This window comes from Scyliorhinus canicula, chromosome 16 (assembly GCF_902713615.1).
Source record: "Scyliorhinus canicula chromosome 16, sScyCan1.1, whole genome shotgun sequence".
In the NCBI taxonomy this organism is placed as follows: domain Eukaryota; kingdom Metazoa; phylum Chordata; class Chondrichthyes; order Carcharhiniformes; family Scyliorhinidae; genus Scyliorhinus; species Scyliorhinus canicula.
In genome coordinates, this window is record NC_052161.1 from 17,765,599 (window position 1) to 17,789,729 (window position 24,131).

At 44.8% G+C, this 24,131-nt stretch overlaps 1 protein-coding gene and 1 long non-coding RNA gene across 2 annotated transcripts in view; one reads left to right on the plus strand and one right to left on the minus strand.

Annotated features, from left to right (window-relative positions):
- Positions 1 to 24,131, plus strand: part of shoc2 (SHOC2 leucine rich repeat scaffold protein) — a 135,575-nt gene that overhangs the window by 14,240 nt on the left and 97,204 nt on the right. The gene's annotated exons all lie outside the window — the stretch shown is intronic.
- The window catches only part of LOC119950911, a 48,426-nt gene continuing 41,941 nt past the window's right edge, over positions 17,647 to 24,131 (minus strand). Inside the window, exon 3 of the long non-coding RNA XR_005457457.1 lies at positions 17,647 to 17,792. This is a non-coding gene — a long non-coding RNA (uncharacterized LOC119950911). The remainder of the gene's footprint in view (positions 17,793 to 24,131) is intronic.

Here is a 24,131-nt window from a genome sequence, read left to right on the forward strand (position 1 = left end):
AACCCTGTGTTATCCTGTCCCAGAACAACTCCAGCTCTCCCATCACTCCTATCCATTGCTGACCTACCTTGGCATGTTAACTTATCCATTTTAAAATTCTCTTCACCCTCCTGTTGCTTCCTATCTCTGTGTAAGCTCTTTCACCCCTGCAACCTGCTCTTCACTGTCCATTCCTTCGACCATGTCCCCCATCCCCATCAATGGGCATGCTGTCGACTGTTCAGGAATCGCGCTCTGGAATATCCTTCTAAACCCACGTGCCTTTCCAGTTTTTTAAGACTATACTTGAAATGTAACAATTTGGACCAAGCTTTTGGTAGCCCCCCCTCATAATATATCATCTTCTAGCCATATTTAGCTGTTTATGCTTCTGCAATATTGTGGGATGTTTATCTATGTTAGCAGTACTATATAAATGCATGTTGTTAACACAAAATCTTGTTTATAACTTCCTGTTGGTTAGCTCAGTTGGCTGGGTGGTTGTTTTGTGATGCGGAGTGATGCCAACCACGCAGGTTCAGTTTCGGTACCAGCTGAGGTTAGTCATAAAGTCCCCATCTTCTCAACATCGCCCCCTCGCGATGAGGGTGTGGTGACCCTCAGGTTAAATCACCTGCACTCAGCTCTCAAAGGGGAGAGCAGCCTGTGGTCCTCTGGGACTGTGGTGACATTTACTAGAGCTGAATACTAACAAATGTACTGTCTCCTTATCTAGCATAATTGTTCGAAAAAGTGCAATATTGGGCAAGATATGTGTGTATTCCTCTTGAGGTTAACTCATATTTTGGAATTATTTTAAGAAATATCTCTTCTGGAAACTTGGAGCTGGTGTTGAGTAGTTCTTATGATTCAGTTCCGTAGTTCAAAAGCATCAGTTTCCCATTTTACTGTGCTTGTTTAATTCAATTGTTGCATAGTTCAGTTTTTAGTACAAAGAATGACACCCCCAATATCTATTCTATAATTTCATGAAAACTTATTGATTGCAAGTGTAATTATGGATCTGTTGTACTTTTTCCACAATATTAGCTCTCTAACTTGAAGTGCCTACTACTATTGCGCATATGTTTGTTTTCAACGTTAGAATAGATGCATGGTGCATATAATACATGGCTTGCCGTTGCATGCTTGTGCCTTCATTTATTGCATGGATAATGATTTGTTTGCTATCAAAGAAATAGAAAAACATAGCACGTAGGTTGGAATCTGCAGTATTATCCCACCAAAGTAGTATTGCTCCCTGGAGTGATTACATTGTGTGCAGGAATGGCCATACACCTCATAATCTAATACCGTTTTTCCACATAATGGCATTCCTACCAAGAATTGTTTTATGTAACATTCATTTTAAAAATAAGTTGGGTAAATTTTATCTCTAGGCGTATCAGTCTTGGGGTGTGGAGCATTTATTTGATTTCATGCCAGCAATCAATCACTCCCAAGTTGGGTTCAACATAATGAGTTTCAGAGCAAAGTTCCTCCTTTGCTGCCTTAATGTGCCAGCCAATAAGAAAATTCCAGAATAGATATTAGGGGTGTCATTCCAGAATGCATCAGTGCAGATTTCTCCATACCATAACATGAACCCTTGCTAGATGAGAAGTTATGTATTGTGATCTCATGCCATCTATGAACAGAGTTGGAACTGGCAAATATGTTTTCTACAAACTTAACAGATGCTCCCAGTTTGGACTGTTTTTTTAAAAACTTTGGGCTTGAAGTGAAAGATCAGTGTGTAAACTTGTTATTTTGCATGCAGTTTTTGAGGTTAAAAATTCACTCTCTGGTTTGACTCCAGTCAGGCTAGCTGGAATATATATGTGAGGTGGTGCAGTGGTTAGCACTGCTGCTTCACAATGCCAAGGACCCAGGTTCGATCCCGACCCCGGGTCACTGTCGTGTGGAGTTTGCACATTCTCCCGTGCCTGCATGGGTCTCATCCCCACAACCCAAAGAAGTGCCTGGAACGGTTACGCTAAATTGTCCCTTAATTGGAAATTAATTGGATACTCAAAATTTATTTTCTTTAAATGGGATGCTGCAGTACCAGGCTTTGGAAAGTGAGAGTTTAAAATAATGGAGAGGGTAAATTGTTCAATATCTGATTGCGGCTTGATGGAGTTATAATTAACTTAAAATTCTCAACTTTAAGCAGCAACTTGCAGTTCAAAGGCTTTATGTATCTCCTAAATTACATTTTCACTAATGTTTTAAAAATCTAAAACCTATAATTGCAGGATTAAAGTGCTTTCCCGTGTTGTCATTAGGATTTCAGTGAACTGGAATGGTGGGCGTGTGAAATTGTTTATACTGTGTCCACTTGAAATGTGAAAACCAACCAGCAGTACAATTATATATTTCGGTCTTCCAGTTCTGGATTGCCGATGTGTCTGGAGCGCTATATTATATAACACCATTGTGATGCAATACTGGTCGATAAAGGTCTGTTGTTTGCGGTACGAATAATCTGAGATGCAGAGTTAAGACAATCACGTGAAGTGTACCGGCAAATGTATTGACTTGCATGCTTTTCTCCTGAGGTATTTTGCTACCATTAGAAAAGAAGGCTGAAGTTACTTATTTCTTCTCAATTTCGTAAGGAGGTATCTCATTCAGAGGACAAATAGGTGACATCAATTTTATCATGTTTTTGTTTACTTACTGTTTCATGTTAATTTGGCATATAAATGGTTGTTTTGTTTCAGAGAGACTCTCTTCTCTGCATTGGGTCGTGGGACCAATTCCCACTCCAAAGACATCCATGGGGTCCCTACAGTGTAGAAGGAAGCCATTTACCCCATTGGGACTTCACCAACTCTCTAAAAGAGCACCCTTCCTAGGCATTACCCCCCCCCCCCCAACCGTAACCCCACGCATGACCATTCTTCCAACCTGAGCATCTTTGGACTGTGGGAGGAAACCAGAGCACCAGAGGAAACCCATAATTTAAATTGACACCAGTGTGGCACTGAGGGAGGACTGCAGTGTCGAAGGTGCCATCTTTAGAATGAGCTGTTAAAATTTGGGTGGATGTAGATCCTGTGGCATTTGAAGAATAACAGAATTCTCCTGATGTCCTGGCTTATCCTTCATGTATCCCTCCACTTACATCAGGAAAGCAGATCCTTCTTGTTCATGAAATCTTACTGCATAAATTGGCCGTGAATCCATAAAAGCCGCTGTGTTAAATGCAAGTAAATTTTTCTCCCTGAATTAACGATAAAAATAATATTATACTATCTTTCCCGATGCCTCAGTTGGTGGTTTTGAATACCACTTCAATGCTTGGTCTTTGGGTTAACTGCTTTCATCCAAGTTGCTGACATCTACCACGTTGTCTCTGATTGGAGAAAATCAATTGTGTTTCCTGATCATTCACAGGCGGCACAGTGGTTATACTGCTACCTTCTGCACTGAGGACCTGGGTTTGATCGCTGCCCCGGGTCACTGTCCATATGAAGTTTGCATATTCTCCATGTGTCTGCATGGGTCTTGCCCCCCCCCCCCCCCCCCCCCCCCCCCCTCTCCCCACATACACACAACCCAAAGATGTGCAGGGTAGGTGAATTGGCCACGCTAAATTGCCCTCTTAATTGGAAAAAAAATAATTGGGTACTCTAAATTTATAAAAAGAAGTGTTACCTGATCACCACTGAACAATGATTCTTGTATATTGTTGCATTTACAATACAATAATAGATGTAGGTCTGTGCACATTTGAAGATGTGATTAAATTTAGTTAAATACTGTACTGTAATCGAGGAATTTAAGAACATGAGTGGGCTATTTAGCCCCTCGCTTCTGCTCTGCCATTCATAGACCATTGCTAATCTGTGACCTAACTCCCATCTAGATTCACTTTTGTAAGACACCAGAGGATAGTTGACAGTTAAGAACCATGTAATGGGATAATCTTTTATTGTCACAAGTAGCTTCATTACAATGAAGCTACTGTGAAAAATCCCCCAGTCTCCACACTCCGGCGCCTGTTCGGGTACACAGAGAATTCAGAATGTCCAAATTACCTAACAGCACGTCTTTCGGGACTTGTGGGAGGAAACCGGAGCCCACCTCTCCACCCTATCCCTGTAACCCAGTAACCCCACCCAACCTTTTTTGGACAGTAAGGGCCATTTATCATGGCCAATCCACCTAACCTACACATCTTTGGACTGTGGGGTGAAACCAGAGCACCCGGAGGAAATCCATGCAGACACGGGGAGAACGTGCAGACTCCGCATTGATAGTGACCCAGCCGGGAATCGAACCCGGGATTCTGGCGCTGTGAAGCTACAGTGCTAACCGCTGTGCTGCCCAGATTGAAGAGGTTGAAAAAGTGCATACAATTTGTGATTTTTAAGGCTATTTAATTTTTGAATAATCATCTTTGAAATCTTGTAATGATCCCCAAATCCGAGAATGATAAAACTGGGGAAAAAAGGCAGTAACATGAAAGTTGTGACATATTTTGTTTTTAATGTGCTGGGGGTTCACAAAACGCAATCTTTATAACCCCAATTCATACACAATGGAATTTCCATGTTTGAGTTTGGTTTTCTAAATATGGTGAGAATCCAAGATATTAGGTGCCAGTAAAACATAGAAATAGGGGCAGCACGGTGGTGCATGGTTAGCACTGCTGCCTCACACCGCCGAGGTCCCAGGTTCGATCCCAGCCGTGGGTCACTGTCCCTGTGGAGTTTGCACATTCTCCCCATGTTTGCGTGGGTTTCGCCCCCCCCCAAAACCCAAAAGATTAGGGCAGCACGGTAGCATAGTGGTTACAGTTGCTTCACAGCTCCAGGGTCCCAGGTTCGATTCCTGGCTTGGGTCACTGTCTGCGGAGTCTGCACGTTCTCCACGTGTCTGCGTGGGTTTCCTCCGGGTGCTCCGGTTTCACCCCACAGTCCAAAGATGTGTAGGTTAGGTGGATTGGCCATGATAAATGGCCCTTACTGTCCAAAAAAGGTTGGGTGGGGTTACTGGGTTACAGGGATAGGGTGGAGAGGTGGGCTTGGGTATGTGCTCTTTCCAAGGGCCGGTGCAGACTTGTTGGGCCGAATGGCCTCCTGCACTGTAAATTCTATGATTTCTGTGTGCAGGATAGGTGGAATGGCAATGCTAAAGTGTCCTGCCCAGGGGTTTAACTTTAATGCAAAATTATATTGAACTTTTTATTTTTTTTTAAATGCTTTTAGCTGATTTGCTCAGTCTGGTGTCTCAGTATCTTATTTAGCCTTTGGCTGGTGCCAAATAATGTTCGTGTTTGGCAGCAAGAATGCTTTGAAGGGGAGGAAAGAAATTCTCTGAATGTTCTATCAGGAGCTCGCCAGAAATGATAATTTTCAGCTTTTGTTTACATCAACCTACCAGAGAGCTAGCATTCTTGAGTCAGTTTGAAAAATCTGGACATGGCAGTTGGCACATTGGTATGATAAAAAGTGCACATACAGTATTTGAAATTCTTTCTGCTTTGCCCTCAATTGCTCTCTAATGTGAATTTTATGAACTCTACTGCAAATATTTTTGTCCCTTCCTGCCTCCTCTCCCCTCCCCAGAGGGTTGACTTCATGCTAGGCTACAGCTACTTACGTGCCATATGTGTAATGAAAGAGCAAGCTTTGCATTGATACAGACCCACTCATGACTTTGCAAAGCACTTAACCGCCAGTGGAGTATTTTTGAAGTGCAGTTATTGTTGTAGTGCAGGAAATTTGGTAGCCAATTTGCAAGCAGCAATGAAACATGACCTGACCATCTGTGTTTGGGTGTTGGTTGCGGGATAAATATTGGTCAGGACACTGGGAGAAATCTCATACCTTTTAATAGTGCCAGAATTATCAGGCCTCCGTTTAATATCTCGTCAGAAAGATGGCACATCTAACAAAGCAAACTTAGTGCACTAAAGTACCAGCCTAGACGACGTGCTTAAGTCTATGTAGTGAGGCTTGAAAGAACAATTTTCTGACTCGGTTGAGACTGAGTCAAGACTGACACCAGGTAATAAAAAAGCTTGCATTTTTATAGTGCTTTTTAACACCACAGGACGGCTCAAAGCATTTTGCAGCCAATTAATTACTTGAAATGAAATGAAAATTGCTTATTGTCACAAGTAGGCTTCAAATTAAGTTACTGTGAAAAGCCCCTAGTCGCCACATTCCGGGCCTGTTCGGGGAGGCCAGTACGGGAATTGAACCCGCGCTGCTGGCATGCCTGTTGGTCTGCTTTAAAAGCCAGCTCTTGAGCCCTGTGCTAAACCAGCCCCGTTTTACTTTTAAAGTATAGTCACTGTTATCATGTTAGAAACACGGTAGCACAGTGGTTAGCACTACTGCTTCACAGAGCCAGGGACCCGGGTTCGATTCCCAGCTTGGGGCACTGTCTGTGCAGTGGGTCGAAGTCTGCCGTTTTCCCCGTGTCTGCATGGGTTCCCACCGGGTGCTCCGGTTTCCTCCGAAAGGTGTGCTTGTTAGGTGAATTGGACATTTTGAATTCTCCCTCAGTATACTCGAACAGGCGCCGTAGTGTGGCGACGAGGGGATTTTCACAGTAACTTCATTGCAGTGTTAATGTAAGTCTACTTGTGACACCAAGAAAGATTATTATTAAACAGAAGCCAACTTGGCACACCAAAGTCCCACAAACAACAATATGTGAAGACTTGGGTCACCTACCAAAAGTGTCTCTGGGTGCTACAAAATTTCCACTGGAAATGCAGGATACTCAGTCAAGTGGGAAAGCAGGTAAACCAACTCCAGCATTGTCACCGAAGCCAATTCCTCCAACACTGCAATTAAAATCATCCACTTTGGTGATCTGGCCATTGCAGCTGTGCGGATCCTGTTTTCCCAACTTGAAGATGGCACTTGCTCCCAAGGAGGACAAAGAAAATGGTTTACGGGAACCAAAGACCTAATTGAAAAGGAGACAAATTGACATTGGTGCATGGGAGGAGCTGTTGATCTATTTCTTTAATGGTGATTGAGGAATAAATATTGACCAGGATGCTGGGAAATGTTTCCTGTTCTTCAAAATAGCGTCATAGGGTCTTTTATGCCCACTTGAGGGCAGACAGAACCTCAGTTTAAGCTTCATCCAATAGGTGGCATCTCTGACAGTGAAGCATTCCCTCTGTGCAGCACCAGAGTGTTGGTCTTGAATTTTATGCTCCAGTTGTGAACTAGTGAGTGTTGGTGGGGGAAGCACAGGGAGAAATCCTAACCAAGTGCAGACCAACATGAGGCCACTGGGTAACAATCCAATTTGGAATGCTGGCTGTTGTTTCTCCAGGGCATGCTCCAGTGTTCTGCTTGATTTAAATTACCTGAATTTGTTGCCACCTTAACAACTTGACTACCAGGCTGTCTTTGTGTTGATTTAAAAACCTTTAATGTTTTCATTGAATTGAATGACAGGTAATCTGCTCTTGACTCCTCCTGTCACATTTGACCTATAACCAGGTGCTAAAGCTATGCAACTTTGTGCTTTTCTTCTCTGTACTTTTTTTTTCTCTTAGATAATTGTCCTTTTTGAAGACTACGATTGAACCACTCTTGGGAAGTGCAATCCAAATTCTATTCACTTAGGTTTTAAAAAAGTAAAAACAATTTCCTCATGTTGCAATTGCTTCTCTGCTCCTTTGCCAAGTGTGATACCCAGAGCTGGGCACACTCCTCCAGTTCAGGGCAAACTTCAACCCCAGTGTATACAGGAGTAACAGGCTGTTGAAATTCACTTGGGGTTTTGACCTCTAATGGATAGGAGTAATATACTGGCACAGATTAAGGATTGGTTAACTGGCAGAAAACCGAATAGGAATAAGCAGGTCATTCTCGCGTTGACGGGCTGTGATGAGTGGGGTACCACAGAGATCACTACTCCGGAGATCCCAGCTGCTAAAATGTATATCAATGATTTGGATGTGGGGATCAAATATAATATTTCCAAGTTCACGGGTGAGACAAAGCTAGGTGGGAATGTGATTTTTGAGGAAGGTGCAAAGCTGCTTCAAGAGGATTTGGACAGATGTAGAGAGTGGGCAAGAACATGGCAGATGGAATATAATGTGAAGAAATGAGGCTCATCTACTTTGGTAGGAGGGATAGGTGTGCAGAATATTTATTAAATGGGAAGAGATTAGAAAATGTAGATGTACAAAAGGTCCTGGGTGTCTTTGCCAATAAGTCGCTATAGGCAAACATGCAAGTGCAACTGCAATTAGGAAGGCTTAGTGCTATGTTGGCCTTTAATGCAAGAGAGTTTGAGTACAGGAGTAGTGAAGTCTTGCTTCAGTTCTGTAGAACCTTGGTTACACTGCACCTGGAGTACTATGTACGGTTTTGGTCCCCTCAGCATAGGAAGGATATTGCCATAGGTGGAATGCAACCAGATTCACCAGACTTGGTGGGGCTATCGCATGAAGAGAGACTGGGGAAACCGGGCATGTATTCTCTGGTGTGTCAAAGAAATGAGAGGTAATCTCATTGAAACCTACAAAGTACTTAAAGGGATAGATGGGGTTGATGCAGGTGAGATGCTCCCCTTGGTTGGGGAGTCTAGAACTAGGAAACACAATTTCAAAATAAGGGGAAGCCACTTAGGACTGAGATGAGGAGAATTTGTTTTACTCGGCGTTTTTGAATCTTTGGAATTCTCTACACCAAAGGGCTGTGGAAGCTCAGCCATCAAGTATGTTTAAAGTAGAGATCCACGGATTTGGTGGCACAGTGATTAGCACCGCTGCCTCACAGCACCAGGGACCTGGGTTCAATTCTGACTTTGGGTGACCATGTGTGTGGAGTTTGTACTTTCTCCCCGTGTCTGTGTGGGTTTCCTCCGGGTTCTTCTGTTTCCTCCCACAGTCCAAAGATTTCAAAAAAATCTTTTTATTGGCATTTTCAAAATTGTATATGCTGCCATTCGTTTTAATTTCATTTTCAAAGGTTTTTTCTTGGGTTTCTCTGTTTACAGTCTGTTACCGTCTGGTTCAGTATACAATCTTCCCTATTCTCCCCCTCCCCAGCTCCCCTCTCCTTGACCGACCCCCCCCCCCCCTTATTTTTCTTACTGCTGCACCCCATTTTTTTCTTGCTGGGTTTTGCTACCTCACCTTGCTCCTCCCTTGCTTTCCGCTTTCTATTTTGTCCTCGTTTTTTTCTCCCTGGCTACTGGCTATTTATTTATGTGTTGGCCACAAACCGGTCTCGGAACAGTCAGGTGAATGGCTCCCATGTTTTGTGGAAGCCCTCTTCCGACCCACGGATGGTGAATTTGATTTTCTCCATTTGGAGAAATTCTGATAGGTCAGACAGCCAGTCTGCAGCTTTGGGTGGTGCTGCTGATCGCCAACCAAGCAGGATTCTACAGCGGACGATCAGAGAGGCAAAGGCAAGGGTGTCTGCCTTCCTCCCCATGAAGAGATCTGGCTGGTTTGATACCCCGAAGACTGCCACTTTCGGGCATGGCTCCACCCTCCACCCTCATCCCCACCACTTTGGGCATTGCCTCGAAGGCTGTCCGGTACCCAGCAAGTCTGGGGCAAGACTAGAACATGTGGGCGTGGTTGGCCGGGCCTCCTTGGCACTGTTCACATCTATCCTCCACCTCAGGGAAGAACATGCTCATTCAGGTTCTGGTCAAGTGAGCTCTATGTACCACTTTTATCTGCGTTAGGTTGAGCCTCACGCATGTGGAGGTAGACTTGACCCTGTGTAGTGCTTTGCTCCAGAATCCCCACCCTATTTCGAACCCCAAGTCTTCCTCCCATTTTCTCCTTGTCGTGTCCAGTTCGGTGTCGGCCCTCTCTAGCAGTCGTTTGTACATGTCACTTCTGTCTAGGATGTCTGTGTCCAGTAGCTCTGCTAATAGTGTCTGTCCTGGTGGTCGTGGGTATGTCCTTGTCTCCTTCCGTAGGAAGTTTTTAAGCTGCAGGTATGTGTTTGTTGCCTTTGGCTAGTTGGAATCTCTGCGTCAGTTCTTCCAGTGTTGTGACCCTACCGTCAATGTCCCCCAGTCCTGTCTCCACCTTTTGAAGGTGGCGTCGGTGAGTGCTGGTGTGAATCTGTGGTTATTGCAGATGGGGGCTTTGTCGGGCATTTCGGTCTGTCCGAATTGCTGCCATAATTGGTTCCACGTCTGGAGGGTGGCTATCACTCAGTCCAAAGATGTGCAGATTAGGTGGACTGGCCATGCTAAATTGCCCCTTAGTGTCCCAAGGTTAGGTGAGGTTACAGGGATGGGGTGTGGGAGTGGGCCAACGTAGGGTGCTCTTTTGGACCTGATGGGCCGAATGACCTCCCTCTGCCTGTAGGGGTTCTATGATGTAAAGGGATATAGGGATAGTGAGGAGGAGGGGGAGGGGGGAAGAGAAGGGCATTGAAGTGGAATATCAGCCATTATTGTTTGAATGGGGGAGCAGGCTCAATGGGCTGAATGACCTGTGTTGCCCTGACCATTCCACAGAACCATTTATTATTTCATATTGGGGCTCCAAGTATGATGGGGGCAGGTAATATTTTGCCTTAGATTATTTTCCACAATTCAAGTTGTTTGGGTATGCTATTTTAGCTTGTGGGACTTTTGCTTTACTGCCATTACAACATAGTCTAATTCTTTGAATTTGAATACCTGCCACTAGGATAGTCAGAATGGTCATTTGTATTTCTGGATTAAATGTGAAGGTAGTTACTATTTTAGACATTATCAGTTATTGGATTTACAAGGATGCAACAAAAATATTGTCAGTAAATATAGTTGGATACAGATTCATTCCTTGTCTCAGTATTACTGCTGATGCGTTCAGGAAAAAGTTTGCAATTCCTCAGATGCAGGATAAACCCTGAACTCATTGGCGTCCTTCTCTCAAATAAGTTTTAACAGGAGTTTGATGTAAAGATTAAGCTATACAGTCTGGGTGGGACTCATTATTTGAATACATTGGAATAGCTTTTATTGTATATTTAATTTATGTTGGATCTCAGTAATAGGACCATTTACTTTTGTTTATTTGTTAGTAATTTTCTTTTACACCAACAACCCAGTCTACTCAACGAGTTTCTGTTTGGAGAATAGTGAAATTTAATTGAAATGCTCAACAGGTCGGTCAGCACCTATGGGAGAAGAACCAAAATTAAAATTCCATGTCTCTAACCTTTTCAAAAATTTGGTTTTTAATCTTATTGGCGACTCTAGAAGTGTAATTGTTGAAATAGCAAGTAATTGGGTAAGCAGTTGGCTTTGAGATTACTTGTCTGCAGATTGTCTGTGTTTGCCCGTGTTGATAAATTATGAATTTATTGTCTGGGAAGTCTACTTTGGTTGCTGACTATTCAATCTGAAATGCACTGTTTCATAAATGCCCAATTATATCTCCTGTTGCTTAAAGCAGTGCAACCTGGTCAAAATTGTTTATAATTTCATACAAATTTCAAGGTTGTCTAATTGGTCAGTGGCTCTGCATGATTTAAGTTTTTTTCAAATCTAAAGATTGAGCACTACTAATGAATAAACTACCAAAAACTGTTTTCTGTTGTGTGTATGAAAACTAGCATTTGAATGTGAAAAACTTAGGTAAGCCATATTGGGTTGGAAATCTATTTCTCTATAATTTACCACCTGACAGTATAATTCAGTTGCTAGCAAAGCTGTCAACTTTGAAAACAGTGGGACTCTTTTTATTGCATGCAATATTGTCCAGTTTTTCCACTCTAAAAACTGCTTATTTTAAATCTCTACTTGATAGAAATTCTGTGGCACGCTCTGGGCATCGCTGGAGGTAAAATCACCAGCTTTTGCAGAGTTCTGACATTGAGCCTCACAGGTAGTTGTTGTGAATGAGCTGAGGAATTTTTTTTGCAGTTCACTGGGTACCTCCAGAGGTGAACTTGATCTGCAAGTCCTCTGTTTGTCTCCCCTGGATCCCTGTATTTCAACGGTAAAAATGTGGTTGGATAGGGCCTTAATTAGGGATGAATGTTAAAAGTGGCAAATTTAACTGCTAAAATACTTTTACCACAATTGCATACATGTTTGCAATGTTGAAGTCGATATTTTTTCATTAATTAGTGAATTAAGCTTCTCTTTGGATTGTACACTTGTTCAGTACTCCGATGTTTGAGCTGTTCAGTTGTAAAGACAATAATCAGTGCTCTATTTTTTTTTCTTCTTATAAATTTAGAGTACCCAATTTTTTTTTTCCAATTAAGGGGCAATTGTTTTTAGTGTGGCCAATCCACCTAACCTACACATCTTTGGGGACACGGGGAAAATGTGCAAACTCCACGCGGACAGTGACCCAGGCCTGGTTTCGCACCCGGGTCCTCGGCACAGTGGGCAGCAATGCTAATCACCGTGCCAACGTGCTGCCCTTCAGTGCTCTATTTTAAGTGAATTTATAATAAACCCACTTAAGGCAAGTCCTAAATTAAGAATATTAGATTCTAGTAATGTTGTTGATTTGCAAAACATAGACTTAAAATCTGAGAGCTATAGCTACCGTCCAAACGTTATTAATCCTCAGGATGGGGAAGAAAAGTATGTAGCAACAAGAGCAAACTGTTGTGACTTGCAACACAGTAATGTCTATCTTTCATTTTTTAAAGAAAAAAATCTGTACACAAGCTTTTACAATAATTTTTTTACAACTGCTTTATTGAAAAGTTATTTTAGAGGCATGATCACTCAAATTGTTATGGTTTACTTTGTTTTTAAATGTGCAAAATTCAAGCCAAATTATTGGCTTTAGGTTTGAAGGGAATGAGTGCTTCGATGCTCATTTTCATCAGATAATTTTTCTTTCTTGGTAATCAATTACGATGTTTACTCACTAGTAAAGTAATCCACATGTAAGGCAACTTCTGCTTTCCATCCAAAAAGCTGGAAAATATCCATTATCTAGCCATATGATGCCAGGTCTGTCATTCTATCTAGACAATGGAAAGTTTAATTTTAATTAACAGTTTAATGCCCTGCCACTACACCCAGATGGAGTAAGGGCAAAAGGTAAACAGTCAAGCACAGGACCAAGTTGCACTGGATGAGGCACAGATTAAAGTGCTTCTCAATATGAGCTGTTTGTGTGCATATCAGATGACTCCTACTTTTGAACATGGGTGACTTAAATTTCAAATTTTGTACAGAGATAAATGGATGCATAATTCATAGGATCATCGAATCCCTACAGTACAGGTGGAGGCTATTCGACCCATTTAGTCTGTACTGACTCTTGGAAAGAGAACCCTATCTAGGGCCAATCCCCCACCCTATCCCAGTAACCCCATCCAGGGGTAATTTAGCATGGCCAATCCACCTAACCTGCACATCTTTGGACTGTAGGAGAAAAGTGGAGCACCTGGAGGAAACCCACGCAGACATGAGAAGAATGTGCAAACTCCACACAGACAGTCACCCGAGGTCGGAATCGAACCTGGGTCCCTGACATTGAGCAGCAATGCTAACCACTGGACTTGGTCCTGGAACAGGGGGCTGTCTAAATTGTGTACCTAAGTATGTTGCTGCTTTAATTTCTCTGACATCAATGTTTTCCTCGGAAAGTCTCCTCATATTTTTCCTTCTCATTGCAACCAAAATAGACCCACATTTACATAGATTCAGATATTGTTATGCACACAGTAAATTCCTGGCAAGTCCTAGTTTGTTCTTCACTTCTTTGGAATGTAACCCTTACAGCCATGACTTCAAACTGTTTTGGTGTGTGCACAGTGTTGAATCCTTGAGTAATATATTTTGTGCTCTCATGATACTGCCTCATTATAATGCCTTACAGTTAGTGACTGCAATGCTGATAGAAAAATCTACTTAAAAAGAAATTGGCTTAATCATAGAAAGTAACCAAATTTCATAAATGTGCATGAGACTGATTCTATTTAATAAGAACATTTTGGACCACATTGATTTTATTCAGCTGACTTTTTAATAATTCACTTTCCATAAGGCTGATAGCATGTAAGTTGGCCAGAGCAATTTTGGAATTATTAACATCTTACAAACTAAAGGGGTGTGTTTTTGTAGCGAATTGTTGGGATTTTGCCATGTTTAAAATCAAATTGTGTATAGGCTTGAATAGTTGAAATCTTGCCAATAAGTTGTTGATTTCACTGGCAAATTGATATTGCTGTATCAAATAAGTGCAAACCCTCTTGGTCAGAAATGAGAGCAGTTAGTGAAAATTTAGATATTTAAAATCCCTAATTTGCTTCCAGGATGTTCCTCTTAGCATCATCGGAAAGTATTGGTTTGTGAGAGTGCGTTTATTCCTTATACTTGTCGTAAATAACTTTACACTTTTGGAAACCTATGGAGAATGAATGTTAAATTTTACCAGTTCAATTCATTCATAGGATGTGAGCATTGCTGTCATGGCCAGCATTTATTGTCTATCCCTAATTGCCCTTGAAATGCTGCAGTTCCTGTGGTGTAGGTAACACCCACCGTTCTGTTAGGAAGGGAAGGAGTTCCAAGATTTTGACCAAGGCACACTGAAGGTGAAAATGATGTACTTTATGTCAAGATGGTGTGTGACTTGGAGGGTGGTGTTCCCATGTGTATGCTACCCTTGTCCCTTGATGAAGTAGAAAGCATGCATTTGAAGGTGCTGCTTAAGGAGTCTTGGCAAATCATTGCATGCAGCTTTCCATTGCTGCTACTACAACATACTTAGTGCTGGAAGGAGTGAATACTGAAGGTGATGGATGGGGTGCTGACCCAAGAGGACTGCGTTACCTTGAATGGCGTTGAACTTCTTGTGTTGTTGGAGATGCACTCTGATTAATGGAGAGTATGTCATCACACCCCTGCCTTCACCCCAGAAATTCAGCTCTTTGTCTCTGTTTTATTGAGAGCTAGAACTGGGTGACCCTGGCGGAACTCAAACAGAGCATCGATGAGCAGGGTATTGTTGAATAAGTGTTGCTTGGTAGCACTTGACGACAACATCAAGGTTTTTGCTGATGATTGAAATTACTGATAGGATGTAATAATTGGCGAGATTGAATTCAGTTTTTTTTACGGGACAGGACACACTTGATCAATTTTCCACCTAGTTGGGTAGATGCCAATGTTGTAGTTGTACTGGAAAAAGTTGGCTACCGGTATAATTAGTTCTGGGGCACAAATCAGTAATACAGCTGGCCTGTTGTCATAGCTAGTGCCTTCCGTGAATCAAATTGGCAGACTGACATCTTTGATACAGGGGCCCCCTGGAGGAGGCCGAGATGGATCGTTCACTCAGCATCTCTGTCTGAAGATGATTGCAAATGCTTGAGCCTTTTGCAATGATGTGCCTATCTCCACCGTCATTCAGAATGGAGCTGTTTATGGAGCTGCCACCTCTGGTTATTTAATTATTCGTGCTACACAACTGAATCTGACAGGACTGCAGAACTCTTGATCTGATCCGTTGGTTTTGAAACCACTGTTTCTGCAGCCTAGCATGTATGTTGTCCTGTGCTCCATATTGCATTAGGAATGTCTGGTACCGATTCTAACATGCTCTCCAATACGCCATTGAATTACGGTTAATTTCCTGTCTTGTGGGTAATTTTGGAGGTGAGGAATATGTCAAGCCATGAGTTTACAGATTGTGATTGAATAGAATTCTAGTGGCCCACAGTGCTTTATGGGTGCTTGGTTTTGAGCTGCTAGATTGGTTCTGAATCTATCCCATTTAGGGCAAAGGTGCTATGGAATGTGATAGCGGGTGTCCTCAGTATGAAGACAGGACTTTGTCTCTACAAGGTATCGCCTACCAATTTCTGTCATAAACTTATGTGTCTGTGACAGGTAGTTTGAGGGCAAGAATAATAGAATCACACAATTGTACAGTGGAGAAAGAGGCCATTTGGCCCATCAGGTCTGCACCGGCCCTTGGGAAGAGCACCCTACTTAAGCCCACACCTCCTTCCCATCCCCGTAACCCCACCTAACCTTTTTGGACATGAAGGGCAATTTAGAATGGCCAACCCTAACCTGCACATCTTTGGACTGTGGGAGGAAACCGGAGCACCCCGAGGAAACTCATGCAGACCCGTGGAATATGTGCACACTCTGCACAGACAGTGACCCAAGCAGGAATTGAACCTGGGACCCTGGAGCTGTGAAGAAACAGTGCTAACCACCATGCTACTGTGTCGCCCAAGGTCAAGAAAGGTTTTATCCTTGGTCCGCATTTGCTGCAGGCCCAGCTTGGATGGTTGATTCTTCAGTACTTTACCTTTGTCAGGAGTGGTGTGCCACACCCAGAGACATTCTGTACCCTTGCTACATTCAGTTGCCTGCAATGGTTGCTCTGGACAGTCACTGCAACTTTGTCTCACAACAACAGAATACTTGGCTTCTGAAGATTTAAATATGATATATGGCGTGGCACGTAGAGTGTCTGTATATCATGAATGTTATTTTTGTTTGCAGCGAATGAAACCCTTTCGCGCTCCCCAATACATTAATTGCTAATAAAACTTCCTGACATATTTATTTCTCCGTTTGCATCGAGACAGCTGGGATGGGTTTGGGAGTGCGATGGCAATGCGGTTTTGTAGCTCAGCTGGTAACCTTTCACTTGTGGAGTATGTTAGCCTGTTTGTGGCACCTTGTGTTCTGTTATTTGGCATCTATGCATATGCTCCAGGAGGATGGATTGTAGTATGTTTGTAGATGAACACCTTTTTAGGTGGCTGAAATTTCATTCATCGTTTTATCTTATTGTACAAAATATGCATGAATACATGACCAGTTTATTTTCATCTCCGTTTTCTTAGTTAGCTGTAACTCTACCTGATTTATTTCAACTGCGTTTTCTTCTCATCTCCCCCCCCCCCCCCCCCCTTTCCTATCTGTTCCTTCCACACAAATTCAGTGTCATTCTTTTGCCAAACTTTTCTGCTGTGGCAGTGATGTAACAAATCCGTCTGCCTCCTCCTGCAGTCTAAATTATTTCACACTGTTTTTCAATAAGCCAGTTGACATGATGACAGTCGGGAAGAACAGTGAATTGCTACCATATGGTATTCTTGCAAGTCAATGTGTGAAAGCACCTAACTTGCACAAGCTGATAGTAATGTTTTTGGAATTTTACTGGAAGTCCAGAAGCTGTCCCAAAAGCCAACAATTTGGGTTTTAAGTACACAACTTGTCTAGAACTTGATTCTAAATTGACTGAGACCACAATGTTTCTAATGAGGGAAATGGAAACTTGCACTGTTGCAATTGGGGATCATTTTCTGAATGTTGATGTAAAGAAGGCATATTAAGATGTGATTTATGTGGGAAATGTAGCAATTATGTTATATTGATTTTTTGTGAAATTAAATTTCCTGGTACCATTCTAGTAAATCTCTTTTGTACGCTCTCCAAACATCCTTCCCAAAGTAGTACCTGGAATTGAACACTACTACAGCTAGAGTCACGCGAGTGAAGGATTTCCTGTGCTTTTTAAAAATAAATTTTAAGTATCCAATTCTATTTTCTTTTCCATTTAAGGGGCAATTTAGCACGGCCAATTTAGCTACCCTGCACATCTTTCGGTGAGACCCATGCAAACATGGGAGAATGTGCAAGGATTTCTATGCTTTTAACAACTTTCTTAACTTGTTTTTTCACCTTCAAAGATTTATATGTTGTACTTGTGTCCCTAGGTCTCCATTCCTGTGCACCCTGTAAAATTGGGCCATTTAGTTCAGTGATGGGGAACCTTGGCTAGTGGATGGGCCGCTTGAATGATGATTCTTCATCTCATTGGGCTGCAAGATTGAAATCAGACTTGTTCATGAACCATGACCCTGTGAATAAGATTAAATACATTGAATGCATGCCAAATATTTAATTATTAGTTATAGAAAATGTTTAATCATTTGTATTTTAATAGAACTATAGAACTTTACCATAGAACTATGGTAAAAAGAAAATAAATATTTACATTATATTTGCGCAGAGCATACGGCTCTTGCAGTCAATATTGTGTACAATCACCATGCACCTCACTTGTACTTGCTTTACCTGCGTTTCACTTCAGTCATGCCGGTAGGATAAAATCTTTATGGAAGGAAATCAGTGGAATGTGACACCCTGCATGTGGGCAATGGTCAACAAAATGTCTTGTGGGCCACACTCAACCCAGATGGGCCGCATGTGGCACACGAACCGCAGGTTTACCACCACTCCTTTAGTTTATGACTAGTGCCATCACTAAGATTATTTCCACCTACATAACATCACTGAATGCTGCCCTTACCCCAGCTTATCTGCTGCTGAAACCCTCATCTGTGCCTTTGTTACCTCTAGACTTGAGTATTAGGTGCACTCCTGGCTGGACTCGCATCTTCCACCCTTGATGTCATTCAAAACTTTGCTGCTCATGTCATGTCCTAACTCGCACCGAGTCCTGTTCACGCAATCACTCCTGTGCTTGCTGATCTACAACCAGGAGTCCATTTTAAAATTCTAACCCTTGTTTTCAAATCTTTCATGGCATATCCCTCCCTACCTCTGTAACCACTTGTAGTCCTTCAACACAGAGGTATTCGCACTCTTTTGATTCTTGCGCGTAACTGATTTGATCACTCCACCAGCAGATTTGACTTCAGCTCAAACTCTGGGATTTCATTCACCATTTTGACTTGCAAGTGTATCACTACTCTTTCACTGTCACTGGGTCAAAATCATGGCACTTCACCTGGAACAGCACTGTGGGTAATACCTACATTGCATGGACTGCTGCGGTTCAAGAAGACCACTCACAACTACCTTGCAAGCCACAGCTCATGAATAAATAACAATAAAATTGCTCCCTAAACTTTCAATCTTTCCTCCCTTAAGACACTGCTTAAAACCTACCATTTGGACAAAATATTTGGTCGACTATGCTAATATTTTCTCACATCACTGTCAAATTTTGCTAATCTGCCTGCACTGATTCACCATGTTAAAGGCACTTGAATTAATATTAATTATTTTACTTGCCCTTATTCCTCCTACCAAATGCAACAGTCTCACTTCGAAGTTAAATCGCACCTTCGGCATATCTGTACGTCTGTGTCTTGCTGGTGTCAATTCTATTCTCTGTTTCCAGATGATACAAAGCTCAGAATTTTAGTAATCTTGAAAGTACAGCTTCTATACCCAAGTCATTATTATATCAAAGTCCAGTGATTCTATTGGGTTTGGGGGGAACACCATTATGTAGTACCATGCAGTCTGAAAATTATTGTTCATCACTACTCTGCTTCCTGCCTCTGCGTCAATTGCGACCACCGTTCCCGTTCTCCCCCCCCACCCATATTCCATGGACTTCAGTTTTGCCCACAACCGTGCTCATTTGTCAAAGTCCATACACAACATCAATCTCATTGATATTACTTCATCGTAGAACTCCAGTCAAACAGTTTTCCTTAAAACAAAGCTGTGTTGGCTCTCTAATCCATATTTTTCCAATTGACAGTTTTGAATGATTGAGATTCTGTAAGTTCGCCCCATTTCTACTTGCTTCAGGAAGCAAGGATGTTTATGCTGGCTATGTTACTTGTACAGTTAAGTGCCTTGATCTCCCTCCTTTCATAGCCCTTCCTGTTTTATAGAATCATAGAATCCCTACAGTGCAGAAGGAGGCCATTCAGCCAATCGGGTCTGCACCAACCCTTTGAAAGACCACCCTACTGAGGCCCAATCTCCCTGTCCTATTCCTGCAACCTCACCCTAAGGGGTAATTTGGCATAGCCAATCCACCTAACCTGCACATCTTTGAACTGTAGGAGGAAACCGGAGCACCCGGAGGAAACCCACACAGACATTGGGAGAATGTGCAATCTCCACACACAGTCACTCGAGCTTGGAATCGAACACGCGTCCCTGGTGTTGCCAATCGGCACCGGAGTAATGTCGCCAATTAATAATGATGCTCTTTAGAGTTAAAAAAAAAAAAAAATTTTATTCAAATTTTTACAAAATATCAATAACAAAAAATATCAAGAAAAGGAAGAACAAAATCCCCCCCCCCCCCCCCCCCCCCCCCCCCCCCCGTGTATACACAAAAAAAAAAAAAAAAAATTAACACCCGTCATTAGCAATGAACAAATATCAAATATGGCCCCCCCACCGGTTGCTGCTGCTGCTGCTGCTGGCCTCTTTCGCCTCCTGCACTCCCGGCTCCTCTGCAACTCCAAATATTGCGAGCCCCCAGCCCGGTTTGACCCTGGATCCTACCACCCTCTACACCGTCCTTGCTACACCCTTCCAAAATTCCCCCAGCGCTGGGCATGCCAAGAACATATGGGCATGGTTTGCAGGGCTCCCTGAGCACCGAATACATCTGTCCTCGTTCCCAAAAAAACGGTTCATCCTTGTCCCGGTCATGGGAGCCCTATGCAGCACCTTAAACTGTATGAGGCTAAGCCTCGCACAAGAAGAAGAGTTCACCCTTCCTAGGGCGTCCGCCCACGTCCCCCCCCTCAATTTTATCACCCAGCTCCTCCTCCCATTTACCCTTCAGCTCCTCCACTGAGGCCTCGTCTACCTCCTGCATCACTTGGTACGTTGCCGAGTTCCTCCCCTCTCCAACCCACACTCCCGAGAGCACCCTGTCCTGGACCCCACGCGGCGGCAACAGAGGGAACTCCGCCACCTGACAAACTCCCTTACCTGCATGTACCTAAAGGTGTTCCCCGGGGAGAGCCCGAACTTCCCTTCCAGCTCACCCAGGCTCGCAAACCTCCTGTCTACAAACAGGTCCCCCCAACCTCCTAATACCTGCCCTGTGCCAACTCAGGAACCCGCCGTCAATTCTCCCCGGGACAAACCGGTGGTTCCCCCGTATCGGGAACCCCATCGAGGCCCCCACCTCCCCCTGTGACGTCTCCATTGCCCCCAAATTTTGAGGGTAGCCGCCACCACTGGGCTCGTGGTATACCTTGTTGGAGGGAGCGGCAGCGGTGCTGTTACCAGCTCCTCCAGGCTCGTGCCCACACAGGACGCCATCTCCATCCTCTTCCATGCTGCCCCTTCCCCGTCCATCACCCATTTAGGCACCATAGCTGCGTTGGCAGCCCAATAATACCCACAGAGGTTGGGCAGCACCAGCCCCCCCTATCCCTGCCCCGCTCCAGGAACACCCTTCTCATCCTCGGGGTCCTGTGCGCCCACACAAACCCCGTAATGCTCCTGTTTTAAAAAAAAAATTTTTATTGAAATTTTTACAAAATATAAACATCTCAACTCTATTAACAAAACAACCGCAGTAACACCCCAAGAACAATACCCACCCAACTTCAAAAGCAACTACAAACAAAAGAACACCCAACAACAAAAGGGAAAGAGATAACACCCGCCACATCCCACAAACCCATGTACACAGTTCTCCCTCCCACCGACCCAAACCGCGCCCTCCCCCCCCCCCCCCCACCCCCCGGGTTGCTGCTGCTGTCGCCGGCCTATTTCCCTACCGTTCCGCCAGGAAGTCCAGGAAAGGCTGCCACCGCCTAAAGAACCCTTGTACTGATCCCCTCAGGGCAAATTTCACCTTCTCCAATTTAATGAACCCTGCCATATCATTGATCCAGGCCTCCACGCTTGGGGGCCTCGCATCCTTCCATTGGAGCAAGATCCTCCGCCGGGCTACTAGGGACGCAAAGGCCAGAACACCGGCCTCTTTTGCCTCCTGCACTCCCGGCTCCACTGCAACCCCAAATATTGCGAGTCCCCAGCCTGGCTTGACCCTGGATCCCACCACCCTCGACACCGTCCTTGCTGCCCCCTTCAAAAACTCCCCCCCCAGGGCTGGGCACGCCCAAAACATATGGGCGTGGTTCCCCGAGCACCTAGCACACCTGTCCTCGCCCCCGAAAGACCTACTCATCCTCGTCCCAGTCATGTGGGCCCTATGCAGCACCTTGAACTGTATGAGGCTAAGCCTCGCACAGGAAGAGGAGGAATTCACTCTCTCCAGGGCATCCGCCCACGTCCCCCCCTCAATCTCCTCACCCAGCTCCTCTTCCCATTTACCCTTCAGTTCCTCCACCGAGGCCTCGTCTACCTCCTGCATCACCCGGTATATGTCCGAAATCCTCCCTCCTCCAACCCTCACCCCCGAGAGCGACCGATCCCGCATCCCTCGTGGGGGCAGCAAGGGGAACCCCTCCACCTGCTGCCTGGAAAATGTCCTCACCTGCATGTACCTAAACATGTTCCCCGGGGGAGCCCAAACTTCCCCTCTAACTCCCCCAAGCTCGTGAACCTCCCCTCCACAAACAGGTCCCTCAACCTCCTAACCCCTGCCCTGTGCCAGCCCAGAAATCCGCCATCAATGCTCCCTGGGACAAACCGATGGTTCCCCTGTATCGGGGCCTCCATCGAGCCCCCCACTTCTCCCCTATGCCGTCTCCATTGCCCCCAAATTTTGAGGGTAGCCGCCACCACCGGGCTTGTGGTATACCTCGTTGGAGGGAGCGGCAACGGCGCCGTTACCAGCGCCTCCAGGCTCGTGCCCACACATAACGCCGCCTCCATCCTCTACATGCTGCCCCTTCCTCGTCCATTACCCACTTACGCACCATCGCTGCGTTGGCAGCCCAATAGTACCCACCGAGGTTGGGCAACGCCAGCCCCCCCTATCCCTGCCCCGTTCCAGGAACACACTTCTCACCCTCGGAGTCCCATGCGCCCACACAAATCCCGTGATACTCCTGTTGACCCTCCTAAAAAAGGCCTTCGGGATAAGGATGGGGAGGCACTGGAACAGGAACAAAAACCTCGGGAGCACCGTCATCTTAACGGACTGCACCCTCCCCGCCAGTGACAGTGGTAACATATCCCACCTCTTAAACTCCTCCTCCATCTGCTCCACCAACCTTGTGAGGTTGAGCTTGTGCAGGGCCCCCCAGCCACCTGGACCCCTAGGTACCTGAAGCTCTTCCCTGCCTGCTTCATTGGGAGCCTACCAATACCCTCCTCTTGATCCCCCGGATGCACCACAAACAACTCACTCTTGCCCAGGTTCAACTTGTACCCAGAGAAACCCCCGAATTCACTAAGAATCCTCATCACCTCCGGCATCCCCCCCCCCCCCCCCCCCCACCGGGTCTGCCACATACAGCAACAGGTCGTCCGCATACAGCGACACTCGATGCTCCTCCCCACCTCGCACCAGGCCCCTCCAGTTCCCTGACTCCCTCAATGCCATAGCCAGGGGCTCAATCGCCAATGCGAAGAGCAAGGGGGACAGGGGGCACCCCTGTCTCGTCCCCCGGTACAGCCGAAAGTACTCCGACCTCCTCCTATTTGTGGCTACACTCTCCATCGGGGCCTCGTAGAGCAGCCTCACCCACCGGATAAACCCCTCCCCAAACCTCTCCAACACCTCCCACAAATACTCCCACTCAACCCTATCAAAGGCCTTCTCCGCATCCAATGCCACCACTATCTCCGCCTCCCCTTCCATTAGCTTTGGACCCAATAATGCGGCAGGCTTCGATTACTGCCTTTGATTTTAGCCAATAAAGGGACAGGTGCCTTGATGGCTGGGCGTGTCCTGAGCGGTCATTGACCGTGACTGTTTGGGCTTCCTGGGTGAAGGGACCGATGTGTCTGTATCTGATACCTGAGTACAAGTCTTTTGTTCTGGGGAAATGGGCCATTAGAATGCAAATCGGCTGGGGGTTTCGATAGTGTCTGGTTATCTAGTATCTGGTTATCAAGGGGCCAATATACACTTAAACTCTTGAGTTCGTCTGGATCCTGCATTGACCATATTTCCCGTGATTCTTTGCAAGTGGCCAGTCTTCCCTTTGCAAGTGGCCAGTCTTCCCTTTGCAAGTGGCCAGTCTTCCCTTTGCAAGTGGCCAGTCTTCCCTTTGCAAGTGGCCAGTCTTCCCTTTGCAAGTGGCCAGTCTTCCCTTTGCAAGTGGCCAGTCTTCCCTTTGCAAGTGGCCAGTCTTCCCTTTGCAAGTGGCCAGTCTTCCCTTTGCAAGTGGCCAGTCTTCCCTTTGCAAGTGGCCAGTCTTCCCTTTGCAAGTGGCCAGTCTTCCCTTTGCAAGTGGCCAGTCTTCCCTTTGCAAGTGGCCAGTCTTCCCTTTGCAAGTGGCCAGTCTTCCCTTTGCAAGTGGCCAGTCTTCCCTTTGCAAGTGGCCAGT